We start from the raw sequence: 24851 nt of genomic DNA on the forward strand, positions 1-24851 counted from the left end.
AAACAGATGGAAAAGGTTGTAGCTAGAAAATGAGGTCTTTGAAAGAGAAATGAAAAGGACCATGTATTATGGTCCTAAAGATATAATGTGGGAAAGCAGAAATGCTCAGAGTGAAAATATGTAGAAACATCAACAGCTGAATTAGCCAGAAAAGGGAATCATACCGTAAAAAAGCAAAGGAAATTTCTTAAGAGAAAGGGTGAATTAACACTGAGAAATAAATTCATTTTATTCATAGAATTCATAGGATTTTTTAAATATGTCAAAAATTGAATGAATTTTTGGACATTCCTGTTTGCTGCTACTGACCTAGTTAAGTGACATTTTCTCTACCCCCGGTCACCAAGATCAGAAACAAAAACCATCCTCATCCCCTCTCCTTCTCTCTACCTCCATCTAATATTATAACTAACCACCAGGTCACCTTGTTTCTAGCTCCTAAGTACCTCCCGAGTCTGTCCTCCCCTCTGTAGTACACTGGTCCTCACTCTGGTCTCCTCCCCTCTCTAACACAGATTATAATGTCAACCTGCGTGGAGCCCATCCTCCAACAGCTCTCAGAGTGATCTTCCTAAAATAAATCTCACCAATGAAAAGTCCTGTATAGATTACATCAATCTGTCTCTCTTTCCTGCGCCCATGGTTCTAAGGTTCTTCAATTTCTTGGGATGAATAATACTTTTTTTAAATAAATATACTGTGTTCTTTAAGGACAATTAAAAAAAAAAACTCCCATCTTGCTATGATCACTACTGTGAAAGAGAGAAAATATTTCCCAACGAACGTATAGATATGTAAAGGCTATAATCTCACAATATGAAGACAATTTCCAATGAAAGAATTAAGGTATTTAAGTTTCACATTGTTTTCTCATTTCAACAAAAACCAGAGAAACCCTTGTCAGGGATCACCACCAATACTGGAACTGACTAGGGGAGGAGAATCCCAAATTCTTCACGTGAGTCGATCAGTGGACTCAGCGAGTGCAGGCACCTGCAGAGGGACTTAACTGGAGGTGAACCTCAGCCCCCTGGGATCTTTACATGCTATATTTCCCTGTACATAGCTGTGCATGATGTGCATTTGGAAAAAAAATTTCCCCTTTTAATTTGTTAGCTGCTTATTAATTCCTACATTAGAACCACAATCTGACACCCAAACTAGGCACTAGCTCTACCTCATAACTTCATTTCCCCTACACTACAGCTGTTTCCCATTACTCGGCACACATGCTATTCCTTTTGACCATAAAATTTTTCGTGCATTCTTGTCCACCAGGTAAACTATTTTATCTTTTAAATGCAGCTGAAATTCTTTTCCTTCCACCAACCCAAGGACTTACACTATCATAGAACCTTATGGTATCTTCTCCTATCATACTTCTTACACTACATTTAATTACTGATTTCTGAAGTGTCTCCAATGCTAACCCTGAAAGCCTTGAAGACACAGACCATTGACCACATAAATTTAATCAGCAAAGTAATGTATTAGATACATAGATGAAATCTGATATCTAATGGTATCAATTTTATGGGAAATTTTGATCCAGAAAAAGAATGATAAATGTAAACACATTTAAATAAACCTACTCTTGGGGCACCTGGGTGGCTCAATGGGTTTAAAGCCTCTGCCTTCGCTCAGGTCATAATCCAGGGTCCTGGGATTGGGCCCTGCATGAAGCTCTCTGCTCAGCAGGGGCCTGCTTCCCTCCTCTCTCTCTGCCTACTTGTGATCTCTGTCAAATAAATAAAATCTTTCTAAAAAATAAATAAATATAAGCTACTCTAAAAATGTGGATGTGAAAGATGTTTATAAAATTTGGGTTAAAGAGTACATATTGTACCCAAGTAAGGGGAAGTGAGGACTTAATCAAACTTGTGGGAAAAGAAAAAAAAAAAAAAAAAAAAAACAAGGAGGAAGAGAAGGAGGAGGGACAGGAAAAAGAGAAGGGGGAGGAGAAGAAGAAGGAAAAGAAGAAATAGATTTTTTTTGTTTGAAGCTGAGGGAAAAGAAGAGGACATTTCTTGTATTCCCTTCATCAAATATTTGAGAGCTTCTTTGCGCCAGGTGGTCTCTAGACTGAAAACACATTATATACCCGGAAGAAAGTTTCAAATAAGAAAACAAATATATGCAGTTATGTAATTCATCAGGAATTTGTTGAGCACCTACTATGTGACAAAGATTGCTCTGGATGCTTGGAGATATCAGTGTAATAAACACAAGCATCTCTTCCTCAGGGGGACTTACATTCTAGAGACAAAAGACAAGACATAAATAATAAATATAATGAATATCGAATTCAGTGGGGGAAAAAAAAACCCAAAAGGGGAGTACTAAGTCAGTTTCAAAGTTTTCACCCAAATTCTGCTAACTTTGTTCTTGGCTAGTCATATAACCTCTCAGACCACTGCTTTGGCATCTCTAAAATGTGGAGGATTGTACAAAATGGCTGAACTAAATGCTCATTGGTAAAATTTTCTGATCATATGGACTACAGAGAAACAGAAAAAAAAATTGAATTCCACTTTCCCAGAAATAAATATTATTTACTGTGCCTTCCTGTAGTCGAGGGTGGGAGTTAGGGTAGTATTTGAAAAGTAAGCTAATTATGAATGAGTAGAGAACTTAGAAGAAAAGTGGCTATTTAACCTATTAAAGTACAAATTAAATTTTAGATGGAAATATTGAGAAAAATGTTATGCAAAAAAAAAAAAACACTTTAGAAGAGAGCAAATAGGCAATATGGCAACAGAGTTATGACAGGGGAAGATTAACTTTGGAACATTAACTATGGCCTTTCTCTACTCCCAAGAAGGAATTTCAGTTTATCTACTAGATTCTGGGGCCTGATGGGCTAAAAACAAACTGACTTGATTTAATTACCAAGGGTTATAAACAATGGGCAAAAGAGAAAATAAGACAATTTCAAAAGGAAAAAGATGATGAAAAAGTAGAGAAGACCCTAGCCCCAGTTTAGCTGGGGACACTTTAAAGGGTTCAGCAAAAGGGAAACTTTTTAAGATCTTTGCTATGTATGTGAAACAAGAGAGTGAGCACATACATCAGGAGATCAGATCTGGGATTCTTACTTTGCATTTTTGCAGGTTTGCAGCTGAAGCAAAATTTTCTAATCAGTGGACACTAGAGTGCTGATTCTTGTCTAGACCCGCTGCCAAGGCACACACGTTAAACTTGGGATTCAGAGGTTACATGTATTATATGCTACTTTTTGTTGAAAGAAAAAATTTCATTTAATTTTAAGAAGTTGTTTATTCATGAGAATAATTTTGCCAAAGTAATGTTGAAGGCAATTTGCTAAGTGCATAAGAAATGCAATATTTCAAAATGATAGACTATGAAGTTTTAAAATGAAATCATATTAAGGAACGAGTAAGAGGCATAGGGGATAAAATTCTAAAAATAACAGTGTAATGGAGATAAAGAACATGAAACAAAGATCTTAAAAAAACTATACATGCTTTAAAAATAGAATACTTAAATTAGAAAAACGTTTAAGGAAAGACACCAAAATAATAGGGTTTGAAAAAGACAGACCTATTCAGATTCTGATGCATGGGGAAAGAATTATGTATGAGTACAATTTGTGGATTTTATGTGAGCAGAAAGGAATATAAGTGTATTAGTTCCTGGGAACAATATATTCATTCTATATAGGGAATTTAACAATAAAACCACTCTTTAACTAATTTTATGTAATTAATGAGTTTATTTTACTAATTTTTATGACACTCTATAAAACACTCTTGTTAGGCTGATCATCCCATAAAAAGAAAGAGAAGAAGTCATCCATTAACTTTATACTGGTCCCTTCTTCATATCTTGAGATGCAGAAGACAAGTTTCCTAGAGCATTTAAATAAAACCTACTCTGCAAAAGAGAGAAAAATATTTTCACAACAAGCTGTTTTAATGAGCTATTTTGATGTTCATAAGTTCAATTCAAGTACTAAAAAGCATCATCGTGTTCAATAGTTGTTAGAGTTGTTTCCGTCTCTCTCCCCCACCTGCAACCAACACACACACACACACACACACACACACACACACACACCACACACCATACCTTTATAAAAGATAAAAACCAAAAGAACTACAAGTTATTTTTGTCTAAATTGTTTTTTACCAAATAATTCTGGTTAGGACCATTAAATAATGAGATGAAAATGCAGAGGTTTTATTAATCTTGAAAACTTTTCCTTTCCTCTGCCACCAGAAATGCTTCTTAAAGGACAAGCAAACAAATAGCAAGCTATTACCTCATAAGAAGCAGAATGTCTTTGAATTCAACTGCAACCACACTATGACCTTACCAGGCAAAACTCGCTCAAAATATATCGTTAATATCAAATAGAGAAGAGGATCAACTGCCAGAATGAAGAAAGTAATCATCGTTATGTATGACTCTCCAGATGGATCGGGGAAAAATAACGCCAATCAAGGAATAATCCATGGGTAAAATCTGAGATAAAAAGAATAAAATAACAGAAGATGAACCTATAAGGCTAAAGGGTTTTTTTATTAAATGGTACTGCTAGACAAATATAGCTCATATTTTAATAGCTTCTTCTTCAAACATTCACAGGGAAGTTGTTAGTAGTAGTGCTGCTTTTCACAAATAAAAATATTGCTGCCACAAAAATGGGAAATGCTATCTGAGAAAGTAAAATAATTGAAGAACATAAATTTAACGGACTAATTGATTACCACATACGTTTTAAAGAAGGGGATTTAGAGAAGTGGTCAAGGAGCCAAAAATAACATTGTAGGAAGAGAAACTCAGAGCGGGCAGTGAAACTTGGAGGACGTGTAAAGGAAATATAAAAATGTTAAGGGTAAGATATTGCAGAAACACTCAACTATTAAATAAGTATTGAAGACTTGAAGAGATTCATTTTAAAGCTAAGAAAGACAAGAGTTCACATTCCTATAGCATGTGTCAGAACTGCCCTGGCATTATGGTTACAGAATAACACAGTCAGCCCTCCACTGACTCCCACTGAGGAGATTCCTACTGACATCGCCTTTCTGCAGAAGAAGAAAGGAAGGCTACAGAAACAAGTGACTTGTCCAAGGCTACCCGGCTGGTACGTGGGCAGAGCAGAGACGGATTTCATGCATTGTAATTTATTCACTATTACTCCTACCTCCACATTTTACTGCTTCTTTAAATGGGGACATAAATCAGACAAACTGAGGGGTTAGATAATGACAATTATTTTTCTTCTTTTAAATTGTCTAGGCTTTTTACAAATGATTTATCTTCTTTGCTTATTACTTTGATGAGAATGGCAACCGAACTTCTTAAAATACAAGGTGACTGATCACTAAGTTCATGAAGTTACAAAACTCTTCAATAACTTTGAAAATCTACTAATAAAATCATAAAATCACTGTGTGGGATGCCTGGGTGACTCAGTGGGTTAAGCCTCTGCCTTTGGCTCAGGTCATGATCTCGGGGTCCTGGGATGGAGCCCCCACATCGGGCTCTCTACTCAGTAGGGAGTCTGCTTCTCTCTCTCTCTGCCTGCCTCTCTGCCTATCTGTGACCTCTGTCTGTTCAAATAAATAATAAAATAAAATCTTTTAAAAATGAGAGACTATGGACTCTGAAAAACAATCTGAGGGGTTTGAAGTGGCAGGGGGTGGGAGGTTGGGGTACCAGGTGGTGGGTATTATAGTGGGCACGGATTGCATAGAGCACTGGGTGAGCGTGAAAAATAATGAATACTGTTATGCTGAAAATAAGTAAAAAATAAATTAAACAAATAAAATAAAATCACTGTGCTCTTTACCTGGGTCACTCCAGCAATGAAGACAAAGGGGGCCTAAAGACCTAATGTCCATCCCAAGATGAAGGAAATTGTCTGTACAATACAGTGACTCCCAGACGTCCCCAAAATATAGTGAAGAGAAACCCAACCAAACTGGTAAGGATAGGTTTCTTTATCAGCACACTCAGGAGGAAAGCCAATGTCTATCTGAAGGAAGAAAAAAGAGTTCCAATTGGTATTATTTGTTCCTTTGAGAAGCATTTTAGCAATATTAATCAATTCCTCACACTGTCAAAAACTTTCTCAAAACTATAAAAAACTAGATACCAAATTAATGCTATGCCATTGCAATATCCTGAAGAAACATCATCTACTCATAGATCTGAGATGTAAACAAATCAAGAGATATCTTGTCTAACGCCACCAAAGACAGGCCATATGGTACAAAGAGTGTGAATATCATCAAGAAAGCCAACAATTACTACAATTTGGATAGATGTTATGATCAGAACCATAACAATGGACAGGATAAATACAAAACCAGCTTGGCATTAATCCCCAGGAGAGCCAATGGTAGAAACAAGGTGTTACTTCAGAACGTCACACACAGGTTAAATTCTGGAAGAGGCCATATGCCAAAACCGTTAGGAGTACAAGTTCTGAAACAAACAGACCAGCGTCAAATTTACTATAAGACTGTGGGCTTTGCACTTTCTAGCCATGCGGTCATGGTAGGACTTTTCCATTCTCACCCTCGTCTGTAAATTGGAATTAAGTGACGGTTGTTTTGTTTTAAGATACTGTGTAGAACTCTTTAGCTGAGCTGCTCTTAGAATTACTTTACAATTGTTGAATGAATTTAAAATTCATATAACTACACATGATCTGATTCTTTCAGTCAAGTGACTAACTAAATATGAAATGGAAATATAATAACCTCACCTTTAAACTCCCTATACTAAATTGAACAATCTCTGATTAAAACCCTAATTCAAAAACATGTATGTGCCTCCCATGCTTATTGCAGCATTATTTACAATAACCAAGACATGGAAGCAACTTACGTCTCTATCAGTGTGAAAGGAAAACAAAAGTGGTATAGATATACACACAATGAAATATCACTCAGCCACAGAAAAAAAGAAGGAAATCTTGTTATTTGCAATAAAAAGGATTGAGGCCATTATGGGAAGTTAAAACTGACAAAGATTAACACCATATAATCTCACTTATATATAGAATCTAAAACAAACAAACAAACTCATAGATACGGAGAACAGATTGGTGGTAGCCACAGGTGGGGGTAGGGAGCAGGCAAAATGGGAGAAGGTGATTAAAAAGCACACAAACAAGTTATAAAATAAATCATGAGAATGAAATACTCGGCACAGTGAATGTAGTTAATAATACTGTATCATCTTTTTGAAAGTTGCTAAGAGAGTAGATCTTAAAAGTTCTCATCACAAGAAAAAAGTGGTAAACCTGTGTGGATTTATGGTGGTGATCATGTCACAATATATACACATATTGAATCATTATGTTTTTCACCTGAAACTGATATAATATTATATATCCATTATATTCCAATTTAAAAAGATTGTAGTTTTCCTCACGCTCTCATTATTCAATTTGAAATTCAAAAAATCTTCTACAAAAACTAAATACCTAACAATCTTATTCAGTTAAGTTTTTAAAGATCGGGTAAGTCCTTCATATATAAAAAACATCTGCTCCTAATAATAATGATTTTTCAGAAGAGCTGGTCACAGATTGGACTAAAGAGAGCATGAAATATGAAGATCGGTTAAAGGAGAAGAAAAGAAGAAAAATGGACAATGCTATTCATTGAATTACACAATACTGTGTCCAATGAATTAATAAGAATATTAGACAAATATAAATTCCAATATATGTATGAAAGCATAAACCAAGTCAAATACAATTATTTTCTATGCTTTTGCCACTTATACGTTGGGAATATAAAATGGTATGTCTACTCTGGAAAACAGTTAAGCAGTTTCTTATTAAACTAAACTGCCGTACAACCCAGAAATTATACCATTGGGTATTTTACCTCAGAGAATTGAAAAATTATGCTCATAAAAATACCTGGACATCAATGTTTCACAGCAGCTTTATTTGTATTTATATTATTTGTATATTTGCAATATTTATATATTTGTATTTATATTGTATTTATTTGTAATTCTCCCAAACTGGGAACAATCCCTACCCCTTTGAAAGACTGAACAACTAACCAAACAGAGATATTGCTACCATGGATAGTTTCAGCAATAAAAAGGAGCAAACTATTGATAAAATACAACTTGTAAGAAGGGCCAGGAAATTATAATTAGTGGGAAAAAAAACCCCAAAGGTTATGAACTACGTGATTGCATTCATAGAGCATTCTTGAAGTGTCAAAATTATAGAAATGGTGAAGATCTTGGTGTTTGGCAGGGGTTAGGGATAGGGGATAAGGAAGAGAGTTGACTGTGGCTATAATGACGGAACAATGGAACTGTTCTGTATCTTAACTGTATCAATGTCCACATTGAGATTGTGATACCATGACCGTTTACATGACGTTATTATTGGGGGAAACCAGGTAAAGGGTACATGCAATCTATTTCTTAAAACTGAGTATTGTATTCTACCTCAAATAAAAATGTTTGATTTAAAAAAATTATAGTTACTTGTGGGACTAAAACTAAATGATGTTTTTAAAAAGGAGAAAGGAATGGTTTGTACCACATCAGTATAGATTTCACTAAACTATAAACAGTAGAGGGGATTGGGAGAGCATGTGGGAAAAAAGCACTTTAACTGCTTTCAGTTACACTGAAGTAATACTATTAGTATTGTAAGACATATTATATGTATAATTGTACTATATTTGAATTGTCAGTATCAGTGTGAATTCATAAGGCATTTATCTTTAATATGTATATGTTATTCTATGTACAAAATGTAGAAAATACATCATGATTTTATCTCTGCCATTGAAAAAGCCTAGAAACAAGGGCGCCTGGATGGCTCAGTGGGTTGGGCCTCTACCTTCGGTTCAGGTCATGATCCCAGGGTCCTGGGTTCCAGCCCCACATGGGCTCTCGGCTCAGCAGAGAACCTGTTTCCTCCTCTCTCTCTGCCTGCCTCTCTGTCTGTCAAATAAATAAAGAAAATCTTTAAAAAAAAAAAAAAAAAAAACCTAGAAACAATGACCAATCCAATAGCAAAAGATATTTCTAGTATGCAGTGCTCCTGAAATACTTTTTCTAACTAAAAGAAATTTTGCCACACAAAATAGCAAGGTACCTATTTCTTTCTTTCTTTCTTTCTTTCTTTCTTCCTTCCTTCCTTTCTTTCTTTCTTTCTTTCTTTCTTTCTTTCTTTCTTTCTTTCTTTCTTTTTTTCCAAAAACCCACTTAGAATCTTGTCAAAAAGAATCAGAAACCAACCTTCAGTTCCCTTTGACCAAAGATGGGACAATTTGAATTTCAATGGGAATAATTATTACAATGGCTTGAAACCTATTAGACATGTTTAGATCCATGAGTTTATAATGGCATTTTTAAAATCAGTCATCTTTGAAGAATGTCAGGCAAACAGCCAATTATCTAATAAGAAAAAAGTTAATCAAAAACATTCTGTTTTCAATCATTTGTTTTACCTTTGTTTTCCTGTTGCACCCTTAAAAAATTTTGCCTCAATATGAGCTAACTATCATTCATGGATATTTAAATCAAATTCTCTTAACTGTTAATATAATTATGGCTCATAGAACTGAAATTGCTAGACTTTCATAGAACAGAAATGTACAGTTAGAAAGGGATTACTGTAAATAATTCTCATGATCTAGTCATGAGGTTTTGTGTAAGAAATTACTCTTGAGATACTTTGAAAATTCATTCTTTTTTTGTTGTTGAAAACTGAAAAATTCTTTCTTGTTGAGCCTTATTTGGGTTAAGTAGATTGTAGCAAAATTGTGAGCAATCAGGAAGAAAGTGGAAGAGTGTAAAATACACAATAACTGTGGGGACTTTTTGAGAAATATATCAGTTTTACCCCAATAACTGAGATGCTTTTTTTTTCTTTTAAGATTTTATTTGTTTATTTTGAGAAAGAGAGAGAGAGCATGAGATGGCAGAGGGTAAGAGGGAGAAGCAGACTCCCTGCTCAGAAGGAAGCCCAAGATGAGACTCCACCCCAAGACTCCAGGATCATGACCTGAGCCAAAGGCTGTCACTTAACCAACTGAGCCACCCAGGAACCCCCCAGTAACGGGAATGCTTGACTGCATCTGGTAATGGTATTTTCTTCAAAGTTAAATGGTCAAATCCATACTTTTTTATACATGTTATTTCACTTTAAAAATCTCTTTTCCAGGGCACCTGAGTGGCTCAGTCATTAAGGGTCTATCTTTGGCTCAGGTCATGATCTCCAGATCCTGGGATTGAGGTCAAGTTGGGCTCCGAGCTCATCAGGGAGCCCACATTCCCCTCTCCCTCCTGCCTCTCCCCTGCTTATGCTCTCTCTCTCTCAAATGAATAAAATCTTTAAAATAAATAGGGGCACCTGGGGGGCTCAGTTGTTAAGCATCTGCCTTCAGCTCAGGTCATGATCCCAGGGTCCTGGGATCGAGCCCCACATTGGGATCCCTGCTCCTCGGGGAGGCTGCTTCTCCCTCTCCCACTCCCCCTGCTTGTGTTTCCTCTCTTGCTCTGTCTCTCTGTCATATAAACAAATAAAATCTTTATTAAAAAAAATTAAAAATCTCTTCCTTGTGTTTGAAGACAACAGCATATTTACACAAACACTCTCTCCAGTAGCATGTAATATTAACTAATTTTTAAAAATCTCTAGCCAATGTAAACCATGCCAACTTGGACAGCTCTCTATCAGGAAAACTTTTGAGCTGCGTTTCTCTTCAATTTGAGGCACTTAGCAAATTGGATCCAAATGTACTGAAGACAATATGGAATGCATTTCTGTTGGCATATTTCACAAACCGCTTTCTCTACCAAGGGGAAAAATATCACCTTGTCACTAATTTCATTTTATTCATCTTTTTGAGTTATGTAGCACAGTGGTTAAAAAAAGGGGGTTTCTTGGGGTGGCTGGGTGGCTCAGTCATCAAGCAGCTGCCTTGGTCTGGGGTCATGATCCTAGCTAGGGTCCTGGGATCGGGCTCCCTGCTTGGTGGGGAGCCTACTTCTCCCTCTCCCACTTCCCCTGCTTGTGTTCCCTCTCTCACTGTGTCTCTCTCTGTCAAATAAATAAAATTAAACAAAAAAAAAAAAGAAGAAGAAGGAAAGAAGGGAAGAAGGAAGGAAGGTTTCTTAGTCAAAAATCCTGACTTTTCCGTGCCTTGGTTTTCTTGTGAATAGCACTAAAAACTGTGAGCGGTCCTTGGAATACAGTAGGTTCAAAGTTCAATGTTTGCTACTCTTACTTCATTATTGTATACTATCCCAAAGTCTATGGGGAAAGGGACAATAGACAAATGAAGAGAGACAGAGAGAGAGAGACTCATTTGACTCTGTGCCTTCTGCCTTACAGGAGCAGCACTGTGCTAAGTGGTTTAGAGATACTGTCTCATCTAAACCTTAGTCTGACCCGAAGAACATCTTTATTGACCAACTGCATGAACTAGCTTTGATAACCTCATGGTAAATCAGTTTAATGTTCAAACTTTTCAACCCCTTCTTCCCTGCTTCACTTCCATGAAGGGATAGTTACCCGTATCACTGATCCTGGGCTTGGGTCTTTGACTTGCTTTGGCTTTATGGCGGGCAGAACATAGTTTTTCGCCCCTTGACTTTGGATTTGTCCACATGACTTGCTGTAGCCAGTGGGATTTTATCAAATAGGACTTGAGGAGGAGCTTGAAATATGCGGGGCACTGAGACTTGCTCTCTTGCATTTCTGTGACTGAAGGAGAAGAGTATGTCCAGCTGTGCTGCTGAACCACGGAGGAGGAGAGCCACATGGGGCAGACTCGATGCCACCTGTAACTTGGATCCAAGCCCAGCCAAGCCCAGACTGGATCTGCCAGACTCCGGTCATGCCACAGACAAATGAGAAGAAATAAATCAGTGTTGTTTGACATTAACGGGTTTTAGGGTGGTGTTTTATGCAGCATCTTTTTAGCAATAGCTAAGAGATACAAGCACCATATTTCTATTCTTCAACTCAGGGAAGCATAAGCATAATTCTTATTTCAGTCTTGATGACTTCTGGTATTAGTAATGTTGACATTATTTATAAGAGTCATTTTATTTTTTTTAAATTTCATTTATTTATTTGACAGAGAGATCAAAGTAGGCAGAGAGGCAGGCAAAGAGAGAGAGGAAAGCAGGCTCCCCACTGAGCATAGAGCCCAATGCGAGGCTTGATCCCCAGACCCTGAGATCATGACCTGAGCTGAAGGCAGAGGCTCAACCCACTGAGCCACCCAGGGGCCCCAAGAGTCATTTTAAAAACTATTAGAGTTCTATCATGCCCAGTATACTGGGATGGGTGGTGGAAAGAGAGAGCCAATCCGTAGGAACATTCCTCACTCTTCCTGGAGCTTTACATTTCATGGTGGGGCAGAGAAGGAAGGCGAGGCATCAAACAGCCCATTGCACAATCAATAGTTTGATTATAATTGAGCAACAACACTAAAGAGGAAGTAGTGGGTGTTCTGAGAGCAAAAACAGGGAAGGCTTCCCTGAATAAATGACATTTATTTATACAGTGATCTTACCTACACAAAGCTTGGACAGGGAGGGAAGTCGAGGATAGAGAAGAAAAATTTGAGCAGAGGAAACAGCATTTGCAAAAGAAGGAAGGGGTACAGTGCATTGGAGACACAGGGAAGAGGTCCTTAAAGCAAAACTAACGGTGGGGGAGGGAGGGAGAAAGATGAGGCCAGAGAAATAAACTACTCCCACAGTTCAGGCAAAAGGTGGTAATGGCTTGGACTAGTGCTGGTGGCAGAGTTGAGAAGCACATGGATTTCAGTTTAGAATTAGCAGGCGCCTGGGTGGCTCAGTGGGTTAAGCCGCTGCCTTCGGCTCGGGTCATGATCTCAGAGTCCTGGGATCGAGTCCCGCATCGGGCTCTCTGAGCAGAGAGCCTGCTTCCCTCTCTCTCTCTGCCTGCCTCTCCATCTACTTGTGATTTCTCTCTGTCAAATAAATAAATAAAATCTTTAAAAAAAAAAAAAAAAAAGAATTAGCAGGGCTGATAAAAGATCAGAGGTAATGGGTAAGGCAGAGGAAATTTTCTCTGATAATTCCCTAGTTTCCAATGGGTCACCTAGGTGGGTAGTCTTGCATTCACTAAGATGGGAAAATTTTTAAAAGATTCAGCCACGTGAAGAGAAAAATACCCACTTTTGGTTTTGAACATATTCGTTTAAATCGTTTAGGAAGCATCAAAGTAGAGATATTCGGCGAACAGTCAGATACATGGAACTAGAGCACAAGTTAGGTAACTACGGTCCATGGACCAACTCTGGTCTACCACCTGCTTTGTAAATAAAGTTTTTATTGGAATGGAGCCATACTCATTTCTTTATGTACTGTTTATGATTTCTTTCACGTTACAACAGTTGAGCTGAATAGGTATTATAGAAAAACTTTGGCCCCCGGAGCCTACAAAATTTATTACTGGTCCACTTACAGAACAAGTTTGCTGGTCTACACGTTGAAGTAGGGTTCTCAGAGTTATCAGCATGTAAATTACAATTAAAGTTATGGAAGTAAATAACCTTGTTTGGAGAACGTTGATAGGATGGGGAAAGATGTCTAGGTTAGAACCTTGATGAACTATAGATTTAAAAAAGCACGAGTCTGGGGCGCCTGGGTGGCTCAGTGGGTTAAATCCCTTGCCTTCGGCTCAGGTCATGATCTCAGGGTCCTGGGATAGAGCCCTGCATTGGGCTTTCTGCTCAGCGGGGAGCCTGCTTCCCCCCTCTCTTTCTGCCTGCCTCTCTGCCTACTTGTGATCTCTGTCAACTAAATAAGTAAAATCTTCAAAAAAAAAAAAAAGGCATAAGTCTGAAGCTGGATAAGGTGGCAAGAAGGCTGAGAAGGAAAGGCATGAAAAGTGCATGAAAATCAGGGGAAGGCTATGTTCCTCAGTTAAAAGATCAAGTGAAATAGGGAATGAAAAATGTCCATTTTTAATTAACAGTTGTTACTGACCTCAGAAAAACCCATCCGGGTGGTGTGATTGGGGACAGAAATCGTTCTGAGTTGAGGGGAGCCTCGGTGAAGGCAACGCATTCAAAAAATTTAGCTGTTAAAAGGAGGGAGCTAACGTACTTGCCTGAGGAAAAAATAAGGAAAGGTCCTGATAATATGTGAAGAAATCAATACTTTCCAATCCCAAAGAGAAGAATCTAGTTGAGAGGGGGAAGTTGAAGAAGGAGGAGACAGAAGGGAAGATCCATGGTGCAGCCTTCCTGATGATGATGATGGAAGGAACAGGATCCAGCCTGGGAACTGATGAAGGACCTCAGAGATGAGGCAGAAGGAAAAGGATGGGTGTAGGGAGTCGCAGGTCTGTAGTTCAGCCGGGTGTGTGTTCCCGTCAGTTTCTTTTTCCTCTGAGAATAAGAGGCAGAGCACAATCTCCTAAGAGTTGTAGAGCAAAGTAGAAGAGGAGGTGCAGATAGAAGACAAGGAGAAAATACAGAAAATACAAAATATTTTTATATTTTATGTATTTTATATTTTACAGAAGTAAGTTAGGCACTTACTTCTGTAATTGCAGCGATAATTGCCATCTGAAAAGCCACTAACCCATTTTGACAGTCTCTTGTTGGGTGACAAATAACTTCATCATCAGAATCCTAGCAGTGTTCTTTAAGGAAGGAGATAAACATGCCCGTCATTATGCAGTGAAAGCAATCATTGGAATTAAAACCTTAACTTTGGCTCTGAAGTGGAAATATCTACTTACCTGTTCAGAGCCCATGATTATACAATTTAGAGCATTTTTTTTAAAAGGTTTTATTTATTTATTTGACAGGCAGAGGTCACAAGGAGGCAGAGAGGCGGACAGAGAGAAGCAGAGAGATCCCAGGACCGTGAGATCTTGACCTGAGCCAAAGGCAGACACTTAATGACTGAGACACCCAGATGCCCCAACTGGGGGCTTTTTAAATCACACACCTCTCTCATCCTTGAAATCTATGCTCTTGTGAGTCATTACTATTATATGATATGTAATCCAAAAAGTAAGGTTGGAATAGGAGAAAAAAAAAAGTTTGGACTCTACTCTAAATGATTTTCTGTTTTCTGTTTTGTGATTCTTCATTGCAGCTTCTGGATCTCTGACTTCTGCCTGTCTCCCTTACCCTCATTGGCCATGTGCTCTGACTGACCAGCGTTCAATCTACCCTGAGTTGGTTTCCCATGCCTCTCCCATTTGATCATTTACCACATGTCTTTTCAACTCAGGAAGCATTGACAAAAGCCACAGGGACTGATCTCCCTGCCTACACAGTGCATACTCTCTGCTGCTTTCTGTCCTTGGGGTCCCATGGCTCATGGGAGTCTATCCTTGAATGTGGCACCTGCCATGCCAGCCTTTCCCAACCCAAATACTCGTGTTTTTCCCTTGACAATATTTGTATACTGCCAGAGAAAATCAGTGAAATTAGCATTGTCCTCATAAAAATGTCACAGCCTTATTCCATGTTTGGAAGGATGAATAATTTTGAAAGATGTGGCTACACTATGAAAACAAATACCTTTTCCTTTTTCATGTAGACCTTGTCCTGAGTGAGATGTAAATAGTGTGTTAAAATCAGTAAAAATATTAGAACATAATACATGAAATTATTTTTTAAAAAAAGTCTTTAAAAAAGGAGGTCTATATTGGACTTCAGAGGTTTCCAAGGTTTTCATTTGTAATGGATCAATTAACCACTTATTGGGTGGATTCCTTCTGAAGATTATGAGCTCATCCATGATGAATGTTTTGAACTCAATTCTAAGGAGTGTTCTTGACTCCAAAGTAGGTGGACGGTAATTTTACTTGCGACTTTTATACTCTGATTATTTGCATTAATTTATTTCTACCAGTGTAGTACTTTCATGGGATAGAAATTAGTCCTCTTGGCGGGAAAAGAAAAACCCTACCCAATTCTCAAGTATTTCCATTGATTATTTTAAATATTTTTTCTTTTAAATTTCGAATTACTTTAATCACCAAGGTAATACACCACCCTAAATAAAGCTAAAGCAATAAACACTGAAGAAAAAAGAAAATCCTAACCACAACTTCCCTCCCTTTCATACCTCCCATTTAAATCTGTGGGTCTCTTTTTAGGATAATATGTACACACACACACACCTGGTCACATATATAGATGAATATTCATGTATGTATATAGGGACACAGATTCAGTTTCTTTACTAAAATGGGATCACATTTTAAAAATGCTACAAATTTTTTAAAAGAATTACTTATTTTTTTATTTTAGAGCAGGGGAGGGGCAGAGGGAGAGACAGAACCTCAAGCAGACTCCCCACGAGAACACAGGGCCCAAGACAGGGCTTGATCTCACGACCCTGAGATCATGCACCTGAGCTGAAACCAAGGGTCGGATGCTCAACTAACTGAGCCACCCAGGGGCCCCTGCAAATGGTTTTTAAAAGACATGTCATTTATATCTTTATGCATATTTACGTTGAGCCTAAAACAATAGAAACGACTTACAGTACCTAAATTAGAGACACCAGTAAACCTAAATAATTACAACTTGGTTTTGTGTTCTCTAGGGATGAGTTGATATGATTATTGGTTTTTTTTTTTTTTTCCATACATGGCAGGAAGGATAATCATGAGGATTGCTGTTACAGAAATGATGGCTATGGCACTTTCAGAAAACTATCATGAAATGGTGGGAATTGTGTTTCATGATACTTTTTCATATCAGCTGAAGTTTAGTTGGGGATATGAAGTCCCAAAGATGGAAGAAAACTCGGATTACGCAGGTAACTATATAAGAACTGATTGAATCTTTTTTGCTGCTTCATCAAATCCCCAGCTGGGAAGGACTGACAGAAATGTTAATAAAATCAAGAATAGAAGTAATATACTTTTTATTCCTGAACTTAGCGATCAGTCTTTACTACAGAATTATTCTGTCTACCATTCAATAATACGCTTCTTTATTCCTGTTTTGCAGAATGCTTTAAAAATGCTCTAAATTGGGGCACCTGGGTGGCTCAGTGGGTTAAAGCCTCTCCCTTCAGCTCAGGTCATGATATCAGTCAGGGTCCTGGGGTCAAGCCCTGCATCGGGCTCTCTGCTCAGCCAGAAGCCTGCTTCTCCTTCTCCTACTCCCCCTGCTTGTGTTCCCTCTCTCGCTGTGTCTTTCTCTGTCAAATAAATAAATAAAATCTTAAAATAAAATAAGTCTATATTACTTTTCACCCACCTACCATCACCTGTAGCCCCACACCAACCCCTAGGTGGCCTGTGGAGTAAGGGTCCTTGTCCCAGTTGAGAACAACCAAACATAGCCTCAGCAAATAAACTCAATTTGCAAAATGAACTTCAAGCTAAACATGTGCAGGTTGTATAATAATAATGAAACATTGATGACTGGGAAACACACCTTTCATAAAGGAAGCCAAAGCCATCTTCTCCATTAACCTCTGTACCGTGTTAGTGAACTGGGGTATGCACCACAGCAGATCAGAGTCGTTAAATTCATCCATACATCCCAGGACATGAGGAGGCTGTTTGGGAAGATGGGTTGCTCTGAAGCGTTCTGAAAAGAAACACAAATATAGCCCTAGAAGCAATATTACTGTCCATTCCCTCAACACACAGAAGAAAAATGGACCAAGTTATAAAGTGGTTCAGATATCAAGAAACATTCAAACACATTTTGAGAAAGAAAGTATTGTCATTGAACATTGAACTTCATTTTGCCCTGATTTTTTGCCTTCCTCAAATACTGCCTATCCTTTAAAGAAAACACCATTTCAAAAACACACAACTTTAAATGCACCCATTGATTTTAACTCACTAATACAGCAACCCGAATAGTGAACCATTATTGAATGCGTGCCTTCATATGTAATGTAATACAGAACCTAGCATCAAATATGAGATATTCCTGCCAAAAATGTTCAACCTGAAGTTAATGCTGCTTTTCAACCTATTTTTTCCATTTAAAGAAACGTAAGAAGGCAAAAGAATGAGTTAAATGACAGCATGAAGAAGGAATCAAACAAATACAGAATATGAATATTCAACAAGATATGAGATGGTCTCATTGGTTGTGGGCTTATCAAAACCAACTTTAAAAAAAATTTTTCAGGTTGGGACGCCTGGGTGGCTCAGTTGGTTAAGCAGCTGCCTTCGGCTCAGGTCATGATCCCAGCGTCCTGGGATTGAGTCCCACATGGGGCTCCTTGCTCGGCAGGGAGCCTGTTTCTCCCTCTGCCTCTGCCTGCCATTCTGTCTGCCTGTGCTCGCTCTCTCTCCCTCTCTCTCTCTGATAAATAAAATCTTTAAAAAAAAAAAATTTTCAGGGACACCTGGGTGGTGCAGCTGGTTAAGCATCTTACGCTTGGTTTTGGCTCAGGTTGTGATCTTAGTGTTGTGAGTTCAAACCCATGTGGGGCTCTGCGTTCAGAACAGGCTGGTGGAGATTCTCTCTCCCTCTCCCATTGTCCCTCCAACTCATGCTCACTCTCATTCTCTCTCTCTCAAATAAGTAAGTAAATCTTTAAAAAAAATTTCTTAATTTCTTAAAATTTCTTAAAAGAAATTTTCAGGAAATTTAAGTAATTGAACTTGAAATGAGATGATGATACGCAATTTTTGCTAATTTTTTGAAATGTATTAGTGGTTATAGAGAATTGGTGTTTAAATTTTGTAGATTCTAGCTGAAGTATGACAGTAAAGTGTCATATATCTTGAAAGAGGAGAGACACAGAGATGAAGCAGAGATGTCAAGAAGTTAACACCTGTCAAATCTGGGTTGTAGGTGAAGAGAAAAGGATGTGGGTTTATTGGACCAGTATTTCTACATTGAGATTTAAAACATTTTTGCTAAGTTCTTTTAAAATTGTAGTGAGTGATTAGGGGCACCTGGGTGGCTCAGTGGGTTAAAGCCTCTGCCTTTGGCTCAGGTCATGATCTCAGGGTCCTGGGATCAAGCCCCACATCAGGCTCTCTGCTCCGCAGGGAGCCTGCTTCCCCCCCCCCCCCCGCCTGCCTCTCTGTCTACTTGTGATCTCTATCAAATAAAATCTTTTAAAAAAAAGTTCTAGTGGGTGATTATTATAAATGTACCCCCCATCAACATAGCAGCTTAAATAGTCTAACTGAATGTTTTAAGAGTTATTGCACAGAATTGAAAGAACATGTGAACTCTGCTAGCTCCCAGGTAAATGTTACTATTTTTAAACAGAATACAGTCTCAATGTAGCCAAGGCAGCCCCAGATACATCTCAAGAAAACAAAGCAAATCTCTTTGACCTAATGTCCATGTCCTTGTGCTAGGAACTCAACAGAATGCAAAGATATTGACAATCAGAAATCTGGCTCCCTAAACCACTCTATGTTTACAAAAAAGCATAGCCTTGAAAAGAGATCCCAAAAAATGCCCCCTAATTTTTCCTCATAGAATGTTTTCCCCTAGCCCTCCCACTAGTAGAATCTTAATCAAAATGTCCCTAGTACAGTGCTACCATTTACTCACTTAAAATCTATTTCATTGTTTTCCCCTTAACTCTAAAGTTGCCTCCAAATAAATCAAAATGACTCCACAAGATCCAAAGGGAGTAATTATTTGGAGAATGGTTCCTTCTAAGTCAATAAAATGTTACTTTGCTTTTCAGGAGCTATCCTAGGAGTTCTTTAGTTGCTCTCATCAATTTGCCATAAATATTATCCTTTTCTGCAATGTATCTCATTCCACAATATTTGCAAAATATTGTATCTAGAATTCCCAATCAACTAACCTGTGGAATTTGTGACTATAAAAAAGCAATAAAAATAGCACAATACTAAAGGATGGATTTTCATATGGAAAAATAGATATTGTGAACCATACCAATACGCTCTTTTTTCATTCTCCACTGTTTAAGAAAATTCTTGCATAAAAGGGCCTGAGTTTGTTGATACGTGCTTCTCTCTCTTTTAATCATTTTCTCCTGTTCATGGAGAGGGTAAAGTAAATATTGTACAGCAATAACTAGAAGAAAGAAAAGACCCAAAAAAGTCCAGTTACAAAAAAGCTTTCAAACACTTTGAAAATGTTGCTTCAAATGCACTGACTTGATACCTTATTCGACACTGCAGATACACATTCAGGAGGGGTTTTTGTGAGAGGAAAGGTATTAATGAATGTAAACTATCTTGTCAGTCAGTATTTCTTCACAGGCTCTTGTGGCTATGGGTAATGAGGGTGGTGCTGTAGGAGGTCTTTCCTCTCTTGTCTCAAAAGTGACTTTCTTCCTCTCCCAAATCTTCACATTACTACAGTCTAAAGTAAATAAAGGAGTAAAATGTTAGCAATGCTTGGAATTCAAAAAACACTTTGCCCTTCACTTGGTTTAAGAAAAGAAGTATAGAGGCACGGATTGCATGGAGCACCGGGTGTGGTGCAAAAATAAAGAATACTGTTATGCTGAAAATAAAGAATAAATTAAAAAAAAAAAGAAAAGAAAAGAAGTATAACAGGGGCACCCACGTAGCTCAGTCTGTTAAGCACCTGCCTTTGGCTCTGGTTGTGATCTTGGGGTCCAGGGATTGAGCCCTGCATTGGGCTCCTGCTCAGTGGGGGTCTGCTTGTCCCTCTCCCTCTGCCCACCCACCCACCCCCTGCTTCTTTCTCTTTCAAATAAATAGAATCTTTTTTAAAAAAGCATAACAGAAATAAAACATATCCAGTTATTTTGTCAGAGACTTGCCCACGAGCAGTCTATACTTTGAATGGGACACTTCTGCATGCTTATTTAATATCTAGGTAACCACTGAGTAAGACAAAGTCAAATAATATCAAAGTCATTCTTAGAATCCCAAAGAGCTAATTTCTTGTATTAAATCCATGGGTCCTCCTTTTGAACTAAGGTTATAAGACAGACGCAGATGAAAACCAAAAACATGGTAGTGGGTATGACTGAGGTCATTGATTTGTAGGTCATCATGATGTTTACAGGGACCTTTCTGTTTTCACTTTGAAATTCCAGAGATGATTTGGTATCACAACTCTGGTTACTTAAATTCATTTAAATAAATGTTGATGTCATACACAAATTCAATTTCGGAGAATTTGCTTTTTTTTCCTTTTTTGATAAAAGAAAAGGTAAAGCAACCAAATATCAAAATAATCTCTAAATTTAATTTGAGAAAACGTCTACGTCAAAACATTCATCTTCACCTTATGTCTATACAGGTCTGTCTGAAGCTCAGGAAGCTATCCACAAAGACATTTTAAAAGAAAAAAAAAAAAGCCACAGAGAAAAGTAACTTGTCCTAATGCCTATACTTGTCTTACAGATTCTCAAAAGATTACCCAGGAAGTATAAATCTGACCAAAAGAAATTAGTTATACTTGTACATACTTCTGAGTATCTCCTACACTTTACTACTACACTAAAATACTATATAACTGAGTTTAAAAAATTAAATCACTCATTAGGTCTACAATATAAAACATACATTAATTTAAAAATATCAGAACGATAGAATAACTTTAACACTATCAATCAATATGTTTGGCATTGGCTATATGTCCTTTATGCCTTACTCACCTTGTGCAAAGTGGAAGGTAAAAACAAGGTTGACTCTCAGGAATATGAGTGAGGAACTGAGAAGTATCTCTGATTCATTGTTTTCTTTTTTTCTAGGAGAACACCTAAGATTCCTTCAAGGGCTCTTCTGCAAATGTTTGCCTCACTTAAAACTGTTTTTATTCAGTTTGACATCTGAAAACAGGACATAGTCTGTGTGTAAAAAGTCTGTCAAATGTTCTTTACTTGATAAGCTGGTTTGAGTTTGTTTGTTTGTTTTCACATGTCTTTCTTGTGCAATTACTCTGCAGGGACCATGTAGTTGTGGATGGTTGGCTAAGCATGACATATGGTAATTATTGTTCCGTCTTTCCGGCATTTATAAAAAGCAATCAGATTCCAAAAGGAAGGAAAAAAACCCCATGGTGTTGGGTAAGTCTTTATTAGCCTTTCATGATTAAAAATTAGACAGCCAAGTCAGAAAAAGAGATTAAAAAGAAAGGGAGTTGAGCAGAGAGAGGGAAAATGAGGCTCAATCTTCTCAGAAATCAGAAAAATACATGCAAGTAGCCTTCACCTAAGACTTAACTGCAATTCCATTACGTGGTTCCTCGTGCTGATGGAATCCTGTGTGCTAGAAAGTACACGGAAGGGTTTATAATGAATTTCCTTGTTTACTAATGAAAGCAAACCTAAAATTGGTGCTATAGTCACAACTGTGTTATAGATTCAAAAAGTGAGGCTTATAGGTGAAAGTTATCTGCAGATGTTCAAATAACAGCAGAGCCCACATGCGAGTCCACAACCGCATTTGGACTCCAAGCCCCTCACTCTCAACGACCACTATGAAAATTATACTAATCAAAACAGTATCTAATACCCATTTTCATAGTTTAATAGTTTAGGCAAGATGGTGGAACTTTCATGATTGTGTTGCTTTTATTTTTCAGCAAATATATGAGACATTCTCAGAACTGTAAGTAATCCCTGCTTATCAATCCTGAAAATTTCATTCCATGATTTTTTACTGTAATTAGTACATGTCCTAGATGTATACATGAGTTGATAACCATTCATGAAAGAGGACAGAAACACCAGTAAGACAATTTCAGGGACTACCATTTTTATCAAGAAAATGGATATAAACATGGTCTTTGACTCTAATTGTATCCTTCCTTTGTTAGTGCTCACATTTCTCTTCTTGTTTTGCCATTCATTACTCAAAGTAAATGTCCATGAACTAAAACAACACCAAATATTTAACCTGGTTCCAATCCCAGACATTAATGATGAGATTTATTTTATATGGGTGGGGGAAAAAACAATAAAAATCATATTGTAGGGATGCCTGGGTGGCTCAGTCATTAAGTGTCTGCCTTTGGCTCAGGTCATGATCCCAGGGTCCTGGGATTGAACCCTGCATCCGGCTCCCTGCTCTGCAGGAAGCCTGCTTCTCCCTCTCCTACTCCCTCTGATTGTGTTCCCTCTCTCAATGTCTGTCAAAGAAATAAAACCTTTTTTTTTTTTTTAACCGTATTGTAATACATACACACACCTTTCTTAGTGACTAAATTTAAAACCAAGTTTATTTTTGTAGTTTTGGGGATTTTACTATCCTGGAGGATGCAGAGAAGTGCTTACAAGATACAAGGTTAGAAATCTGAGACCTACATTCCAAACCTCTCACTCATGGGCAGAATTCCCAGACCTCTGTTCCGCATGGATTAGGGGGTGCTGGACCTTTTCTGTTCTGAGCCTCTGCACACTGACACCTGGGCATTACTCCTTCTGGGTCCCAATGCTGAGCTCCTCCAAACTTGGATTTGTGGGGGCTCATGTTGCATCAAGCCAGGCCTCCTCAGCACACTTCACAGAACTTCTAATCTACTCCTTTGTCTTCCTACTCTCCCTGGGTCCTCAGCCCTACTTCTGCTGAACTTCTGCTTCAGTGCATGAATGTACTGCTTTACTGAAATCTCAGAGACCACTGGGTGGAGGGTTCCCTCCTACCATCTCTACTCTGTGTGAACTTCCCAGAAGAAACTGGGCCGGTCTTCACTAAACTCAATCCCACTGTTCAATCTCTCAACCCAGTCTTACAACCTACTCTAAAATCCAGCTTCCTCTTTATGACTTCTAATATAGTATCTTCTCTCCTCCCCACTTTTCTCAGACATGCCTAATCATTAAACGTGGGGAAATACTTTCCACTGGCTGCTGTCCCCTTTCTTAAGCTACTTAATCCTCTAAACTTCATATACTCGCTCATCTCACATTTGCTGCACAAACCCCCATGGTATTAGATTTTCAGCAGCGCTATAATAAGGTGCTACAAGCGGGGTGTACTAAAACAAACAAATTTATTCTTTCACAGTTTCAGAGGCTGGAAGTCTGAAATCAAGGTGTCAACCTCGGGGCCATGCTCTCTCCTGGCTCCCAGAGCTTGCCAATCATCCTTCATATGCCTTGTCCTTGCTCTGCCCCCATCATCATGTGGTGGTCCCCTCTGCTACTCCTTTGTCCCCTCTTCCTACACAAGGAGACTAGTCATATTGGATTAAGGGCCCATCCTACTCCAGTATGAGATTATGTCCACTGAAGACCCTATTTTCCAAGTAAAATCATTTACAGGTATGGGGTTGGGGCTTCTACAGATCTTTTTGAGGCATACAATTTAACCCATAACCAACACAGAAGGCAATACATAGTCATCACCTCAATTTTTACATCTGATGGTCATTCGACAGTGACCCTTACCCTTGTACCCATGACAATGAAACTAAGCTCTCAAAGCCTGCCAACAGCTTCCGACATCTTCTGTAGCATTCTCTTTTTTTTTTTTTTTTTTTTTGGCCTTTCTGCAGCAACTGACCCACTGCTAAGAACTCTGTGTTACAATCTACTCTTTTCTTTCCTGACTTTTCTTTTTCTAAAATCCTCAGTTTATTTATGTCCTTTGGCACTTTTTATTTCAAGTTCTGACCTTTCCTTTAATAATATATCCACCCTTTCAGCTTTATCCTAGATGTATGTTTCTAGTCATGACCTCCCTATACTGGATTTATCTACCCAATTTCAACATGTCAAAACCTAAGTTGATGAGTTATCTTCCTAATACACTCGGCACACTCTTTCTTTTCATTTCTCTTACTAGACACTCAGTTTAGAATTTTAGTGCTTGTTGAATTGGATAAAGCGGTGCTGTAAATAGGCAATGGAATATTACTCAGCCATCAAAAAGAATGAAATTTTGCCATTTGCAATGACATGGATGGAACTAGAAGATGTTAGGCTGAGCA

General features: G+C 38.0%; 1 long non-coding RNA gene across 2 annotated transcripts in view; it reads right to left on the bottom strand.

The window, feature by feature from the left end:
• The window catches only part of LOC116577997, a 34107-nt gene extending 12125 nt beyond the window's left edge, over positions 1-21982 (bottom strand). For both annotated transcript variants that reach the window (XR_004280690.1, XR_004280691.1), the window contains exons 1-3: positions 21574-21982; positions 17418-17573; positions 4337-4485 (exon numbers count right to left, since the gene is read on the bottom strand). This is a non-coding gene — a long non-coding RNA (uncharacterized LOC116577997). The remainder of the gene's footprint in view (positions 1-4336; positions 4486-17417; positions 17574-21573) is intronic.
• Between the last annotated feature and the right edge of the window lie 2869 nt (positions 21983-24851).

Source organism: Mustela erminea, chromosome 18 (genome assembly GCF_009829155.1).
Source record: "Mustela erminea isolate mMusErm1 chromosome 18, mMusErm1.Pri, whole genome shotgun sequence".
In the NCBI taxonomy this organism is placed as follows: Eukaryota; Metazoa; Chordata; class Mammalia; order Carnivora; family Mustelidae; genus Mustela; species Mustela erminea.